This window comes from Suncus etruscus, chromosome 2 (assembly GCF_024139225.1).
Source record: "Suncus etruscus isolate mSunEtr1 chromosome 2, mSunEtr1.pri.cur, whole genome shotgun sequence".
Lineage (NCBI taxonomy): Eukaryota > Metazoa > Chordata > Mammalia > Eulipotyphla > Soricidae > Suncus > Suncus etruscus.
The window spans coordinates 1,028,325-1,034,916 of NC_064849.1; the positions used below are offsets into that span (position 1 = coordinate 1,028,325).

Consider the following 6,592-nt stretch of genomic DNA (forward strand, 5'->3'; position numbering starts at 1 on the left):
GGACCATATGGGATGCCGGATATCGAACAGGGTCTTTCCTGGGTCAGCCACATGCAAGATAAACGCCCTACCGCTGTGCTACCTCTCTGGCCTCCTCTCTGTAATTTTTTTTAAATGTTCCCCCCCTTACACATCTCAAGTATGGCTCAAACCATTGATCTATCTCTCTGGTCCTGTTATGTTTGGTTCTTATTACACCCAACTACATACTAAGGAGGAATGTTACTGGCAGTACCTGACAAACCATTCAGTGCTTAGACTGAACCCAGGGTTCCCACATGCAAACCATGTGCTCCAGCCCTTTAGCAGTAGAATTGGGAGGGGGTGTTGTGGGCCACACCTAGCAGCACTCAGGGGTTCCTCCTGGCTCTGCACTCAGAAATCACTCCTGGCAGGCTTAGCAGACCATATGGGATGCCAAGGATCGAACCCGGGTCGGTTGTGTGCAAGGCAAACGCCCTACAGCTGTGCCACTGCTCCAGCCCCACCAGCAGTAGAATTTTTAATACAAGAAGGCTGTCATGTCAGGCTCCCACATCTGGCCCCATTTTCCACTTAGCTCAGAGCCCCTGAGCACTCGCCCACTGCCAGATAGCATGATACAAAATGAGTCATGACTATTTTGAGTCTCCTGCCTAGAGCGCCACGAAGACATTTGTTTTCTCTACCAGGACTACCCAGTTGTCAACAACAACAACAACAACAACCCCTTCCACGTTCCAGGCATGTTCTCTGGTCTTTTTTTTTTTTTTTTTGTAGTTTCTGGGCCACATCTGGTGACGTTCAGGGGTTCCTCCTGGCTATGCGCTCAGAAATCACTCCTGGCTTGGGGGACCATATGGGATGCCGGGTGTGTGTGTGTGTGTGTGTGTGTGTGTGTGTGTGTGTGTGTGTGTGTGTGTGTGTGTGTGTGTCGAACTGCGGTCCATCCTAGGCTAGCGTGCACAAGGCAGATGCCTTATGCCCTGTGCCACCGCTCCGACCCCTTGTTCTCTGGCCTTTTCCAGACAATTATGTAGGAGAAGGACTCTGCCTCACACACCTCAGTACCGTCCAAAATGAGGAGGCCTCTGAACTTTGTTTATTTATTGTGTTTTTAATTTTGGTCACACCCAGTGGTACTCTGGGATTACTCCTGGCTCTGCACTCAGAAATCACTCCTGGCAGGCTCTGGGGGACCCTATGGGATGCCGGGAATCGAACCTGGGTCCCTCCCGGGTCTGCTGCATGCAAGGCAAAAGCGCTACCGCTGTGCTGTTGCTCCGGCCCCCATGAACTTTATAGTGCTTTTAGGATATACGAGGGTTTATGAGGCTGTGTACTTAGACTCAAGATCATCAGTGCCTCATTTTGGGGGGTGGGGAAGGCCCCCCCCCCACAATACTGAGCTGTACTGTGCATAAAACCAGCAGTGCTCCAGGAGCGATGCAGTTCCAAGATCAGATCCAGGCCTTGAGGATGACAAACATGAACTCCAGTCCTTCGAACTATCTCCCATCTTTTGTTTTTTTTGGTTTTTGGGTCACACCCGGCGGCACTCAGGGATTCCTCCTGGCTCTGTGCTCAGAAATAGCTCCTGGAAGGCGAGCCATATGGGGACCATATGGGATGCTGGGAATCAAACCACCATCAGTCCTGGGTTGCTGTGTGTGTGCAAGGCAAACGGCCCTACTGCTGTGCTATCTCTCCAACTCTTGCCATACTTTTTTAAGTTTGTTTTTGAGGTCACTCTGATGACATTCAGGGCTCACCCCGTGACTGTGCTTAGGGATCACTCATGGCAGTTTTTATTTTTTGGTTTTTGGGCCACACCCTGTGACGCTCAGGGGTTACTCCTGGCTATGCGCTCAGAAGTTGCTCCTGGCTTCTTGGGGGACCATATGGGACGCCGGGGGATCGAACCGCGGTCCGTCCTAGGCTAGCGCAGGCAAGACAGGCACCTTACCTCCAGCGCCACCGCCCGGCCCTCCTGGCAGTTTTTAGAAGCCCATATGGCATGCTGGGGATCAAATCTGGGTCGGCTACCTGCAAGCACCCTCTCTGCTGTTCTATATTGCTCTAGCCTTTCCTCTGCTTTGCAGAGCTGAGGATTAAACTTAAGAATTTACAAGGCAAGGTATGTGCCCTCCTGCTGAGCTGCACCTTTGGTCTTTAAGACGTTGAGCCAGGAACTAGACTTGATAGCTCCAAGGGACAGTTAGTGCGCAAGCTCTGCATACTGAGTATTGCTTAGTCCCCGAAACGAGCAGGATAGATTCTGGCAAAGCCCAGGGAGAAGCCCGTGAGGCCAGACGTGAAGCCCAAACTAACCCAAAGGAGATCATATTTGTCCAGGGAGCTTCCCTGCTTATTTTAGTCCAACAAAGCAGCACAGTGGTAGGGCGTTTGCCTTGCACTTAGCTGACCTGGGACAGACCCGGGTTTGATTCCCAGCATCTCATAGGGTTCCCCGAGCCTGCCAGGAGCAATTTGTGGGTGCAGAGCCAGGAGGAAACCCTGAGCACTGTCAGGTGTGACCCAAAACCCAAAATAAATAAATAAATAAATAAATGTTTAAAAAGTAACAACTACAAGTTTGGGGCTGGAGAGATAGTATAGTGGGTGGGCACTTGTCTTGCACTTGTCACATCACCTGGGTGTGACCAATGGTACCCCTGACCGTCTCCCCATGTCAGCCAGGGATGATCCTTGAGTACAGAGCCAGGAGTACGTTCTGAACAAAAACAAAACAAAAACCCCACTGAAACACTAAAAGTTTTACATAACCCAAATTACAGCAGATGGTGCCATTTTATTTTAGAAATAATTCATTGCTTCATTTTCATGATAAGAACAGTGCACATTAAATACAATTTGATAAGTGCAGAAGAACAATAAAAAGAAAAATATACAGAAATAATTTTCATCAAAAAGCATTTGGTGGGGCCGGGCGGTGGCGCTAAAGGTAAGGTGCGCCTGCCTTGCTTGCGGTAGCCTTGGACGGACCGCGGTTCGATCCCCCGGTGTCCCATATGGTCCCCCAAGCCAGGAGCAACTTCTGAGCGCATAGCCAGGAGTAACCCCTGAGCGTTACCGGGTGTGGCCCAAAAACCAAAAAAAAAAAAAAAAAAAAAAAAAAAAAAGCATTTGGTAAACTGTCTTTTGTTTGTTTTGTTACAGGTGGTGAAAATAATAGTACTGGGGCCGGGCGGTGGCGCTCGAGGTAAGGTGCCTGCCTTACCTGCGCTAGCCTAGGAGACGGACCGCGGTTCGATCCCCCGGAGTCCCATATGGTCCCCCAAGCCAGGAGCGACTTCTGAGCGCATAGCCAGGAGTAACCCCTGAGCGTCACCGGGTGTGGCCCAAAAACCAAAAAAAAAAAAAAAAAAAAAGAAAATAATAGTACTACCACTGTTACTAACACACACACACTTTGCTGATTATGGGGGAAGCTACAACTGGCAATGCTCAGGCCTTACTCCTGGCTCTGTGTTCAGGAATAGCTCCAGGCAAGGCAAGGGCCATACCTACTGTGTCATCTCATCCTGTTTTTCTTGGTTTTGATTTTAGGCCACACCGGGTGGTGCTCTGGGGTTGCTCCTGGCTCTACACTCAGGGATCACTCCTGGTGGGCTGGGGGAAAACTGAGTTGTTGGGGATCACACTCGGATGAGCTGTGTGAAGGGCAAGCACTCAACTGGTTGTACTATTGCTCTGGTCCTCACACTCTCTCCTTGAGGAACATAGTTGCTATGTATTTCATCCACACTGATTTTTTGTTTTGTTTCGGGGACACCCTGTGGTGTTCAGGGATCACTCCTAGCAATGATTGGATGAACATACACGATTATTATGTGTGGCACAGATCGAACCTGGGTTGGCCACGTGCAAGCCAAGTGTTTTAACCAAACCTTAACTATCTTTCTGGTTGATACAATTACTTTCTTTAGAAGCAAATAAGTGGTATCTCTAAAGTTTATTAATTTTGGGGGCCCACATTCAGTGGTGCTCAGGGGATCATGATATTTGGGGGACCATATGTGGTGTTGAGGACTGAGCCTGGGTCTGTTTCGTGCAAGGTAAGTGCTTTAACTGTGATACTATCTCTCTGGCCTCCACAATTACATTCTTATTTGGGGGGTGCTAGGAAATCACTTGTGGCAGGCTCAGGGGACCATATGAGATGCCGGGGATCAAACCCGAGTCTGTCCTTGGTCGGGCACATGCAAGGCAAATGCCCTACCGCTATGCTATCGCTCCGGCCCTCCATAATTACATTCTTTAGAGACGAACGTTGTCTTTAAAGTTTACTAGATTCTTTTAGAATATATACTTACACATGTGTAAACACATTTAAACTCATTTTAATTATAATTAAATTAGCATGGCCATAATAATCTCCCAAACAGTTTAATAATTGTGAATCATTCAATATTACTGTTTTGGATCACTCCCTTATTATCTGGACTTGAGACTTTTTAATTGCACAGAACACGGTGGACATCCATAGTTTGTTGTGAGGCTTTCTTATTTACTTGTGATAAAAATCCCACAAGTGGAAATACTGGATGGAGAGGGATCTTATCAGGGCCTGATGCAGACCATGAATTAAACTTCCAAAAAAAGATTACGTGCTTAGTAATTTTATGTGGGTGCCTGTTTTTTGTTTGTTTTGATTATTTTGCAAAGTAAATTAGATTTAGGGAAATATGAGAAAAGAGAGAGAGCGAGAGAGCGCACTGGCTTCTTCTACAAAATCATAATGTACAAGGATTCAGGGATTAGGGTGATAGTCCAGTGGGTAGGACGTTTGCTTAGCTGTGAGGGACCCAGGTTCAATCCCTGGCATCCCAGATGGTTCCTGGAGCCTGCCAGGAGTGATTCATTTTTGAGAACAGAGGCAGAAGTAACCTGAGCGCCACTGAGTGTGGTCCCCAAAACAAGCAAGGAATCACATATTTCTGGTTGTAGGCAATCTTCAGGATTGGGACCGGCTTGATTTTGGGGCGAGGGCCACCCTACGATAATAGTCAAAGGCTCCTTCTCCTTCCATTCTATGCTGGGAACAGCTTCAAATAGTGTTGGGGTTAGGGGACATGGAGCAATGACTGAAGGAACCTGCATGCTCTAAATCCCAACACTAGCTCTCTAATTATTTTGAGGAAAGTAGAAGCCTGTCTAGAGGACAGGCCAATGTGGGGTGGGGAGGAGGGACATTTGGGATATTGGTAATGGGAATGTTTCACTGGTGAAGGGTTTTATTTATTAAAAAGAATTAAAAATATTTTTTTTCTTTTTTTTTTTTGGTTTTTGGGCCACACCCAGTAACGCTCAGGGGTTACTCCTGGCTATGCACTCAGAAGTTGCTCCTGGCTTGGGGGACCATATGGGACACCGGGGGATCGAACCGAGGTCCGTCCAAGGCTAGCGCAGGCAAGGCAGGCACCTTACCTTTAGCGCCACCGCCCGGCCCATTTTTTTTTTCTTTTTCTGTGAGGGGCTACACAGGATCTAAGCCTAAGCCTCCCAGATCTCCCTGTTCCTTATTTTGATTTCAAAGGTGTCAGGAGCAGTATGAAAAGAAATCAATACCTGGGGACAAAATGTTTAGTTGTATTCCCTGTGACATTGTTTTTTATTTTTGGTTTTGGGGCCACATTCAGCAGCTGTCAGGGGTTCCTCCGGGCTCTGCATTCAGGAACCACTCCTGGCAGTCTCAAGACACCACTTGGGATCCTGGGGATCGAACCTGGGTTCATGAGATGAGCACCTTACCTGCTGTCCTCTCACTCCGGCCCTGCTGCGTTGGCTTTTAAAAATAAGTTTTAGAGTGCCGAAAGATAGTATAATAGGCCAGGAGCTGGCCCTGGATGCGGCCGACTGGGGTTCGATCCCCGGCATCCCATCAGGTACCACCAAGAATAAGCAGAGAACCAAGAATAAGCCGTGAGCATCGCTGGGTGTGCCCCCCCTTAACTAAAGGCCACCTCGGTCTTAAATGAAATCAGTTAATGTGTACTGTTTTATGTTACATTGGCCTGTATGTCATCATTCCCATGTTAACTCACATTGCTACATAACACACATTAAGCCTCCATATATTGATTTACAGACACAGTATATTCATTTGATCCAATAAGCAATTTATCTTACAAATTACTTACATTACCAGCACCTGTGTGTGTGTTTTTGTCTTGACTCATGGACAGAGACTTTGAGACAGGTGCAAAAACTAAATCCTCTTTTGCAACCCAGAACTCATTGTTCAGTATGAGTCCTGATACAGATGAGAAGGAACATGGCATGAAAAAGAAAAAAGAGGGCCCGGAGAGATAGCACAGCGGCGTTTGCCTTGCAAGTAGCCGATCCAGGACCAAAGGTGGTTGGTTCGAATCTCGGTGTCCCATAGAGTCCCCCGTGCCTGCCAGGAGCTATTTCTGAGCAGACAGCCAGGAGTAACCCCTGAGCACCGCCGGGTGTGGCCCAAAAACCAAAAAAAAAAAAAAAAAAAAAAAAAATAAGTTTTAGAGTGCCGAAAGATAGTATAATAGGTCCTGGATGCGGCTGACTGGGGTTCGATCCCCGGCATCCCATCAGGTACCACCAAGAATAA

At 47.6% G+C, this 6,592-nt stretch overlaps 1 non-coding gene across 1 annotated transcript; it reads left to right on the forward strand.

The window, feature by feature from the left end:
- The first annotated feature begins 6,149 nt into the window (after positions 1-6,149).
- Positions 6,150-6,280, forward strand: LOC126002758 (small nucleolar RNA SNORA40). Its single transcript, XR_007493399.1, has one exon. It is a non-coding gene; the product is annotated as a small nucleolar RNA SNORA40 (small nucleolar RNA).
- The last annotated feature ends 312 nt before the right edge of the window (positions 6,281-6,592 follow it).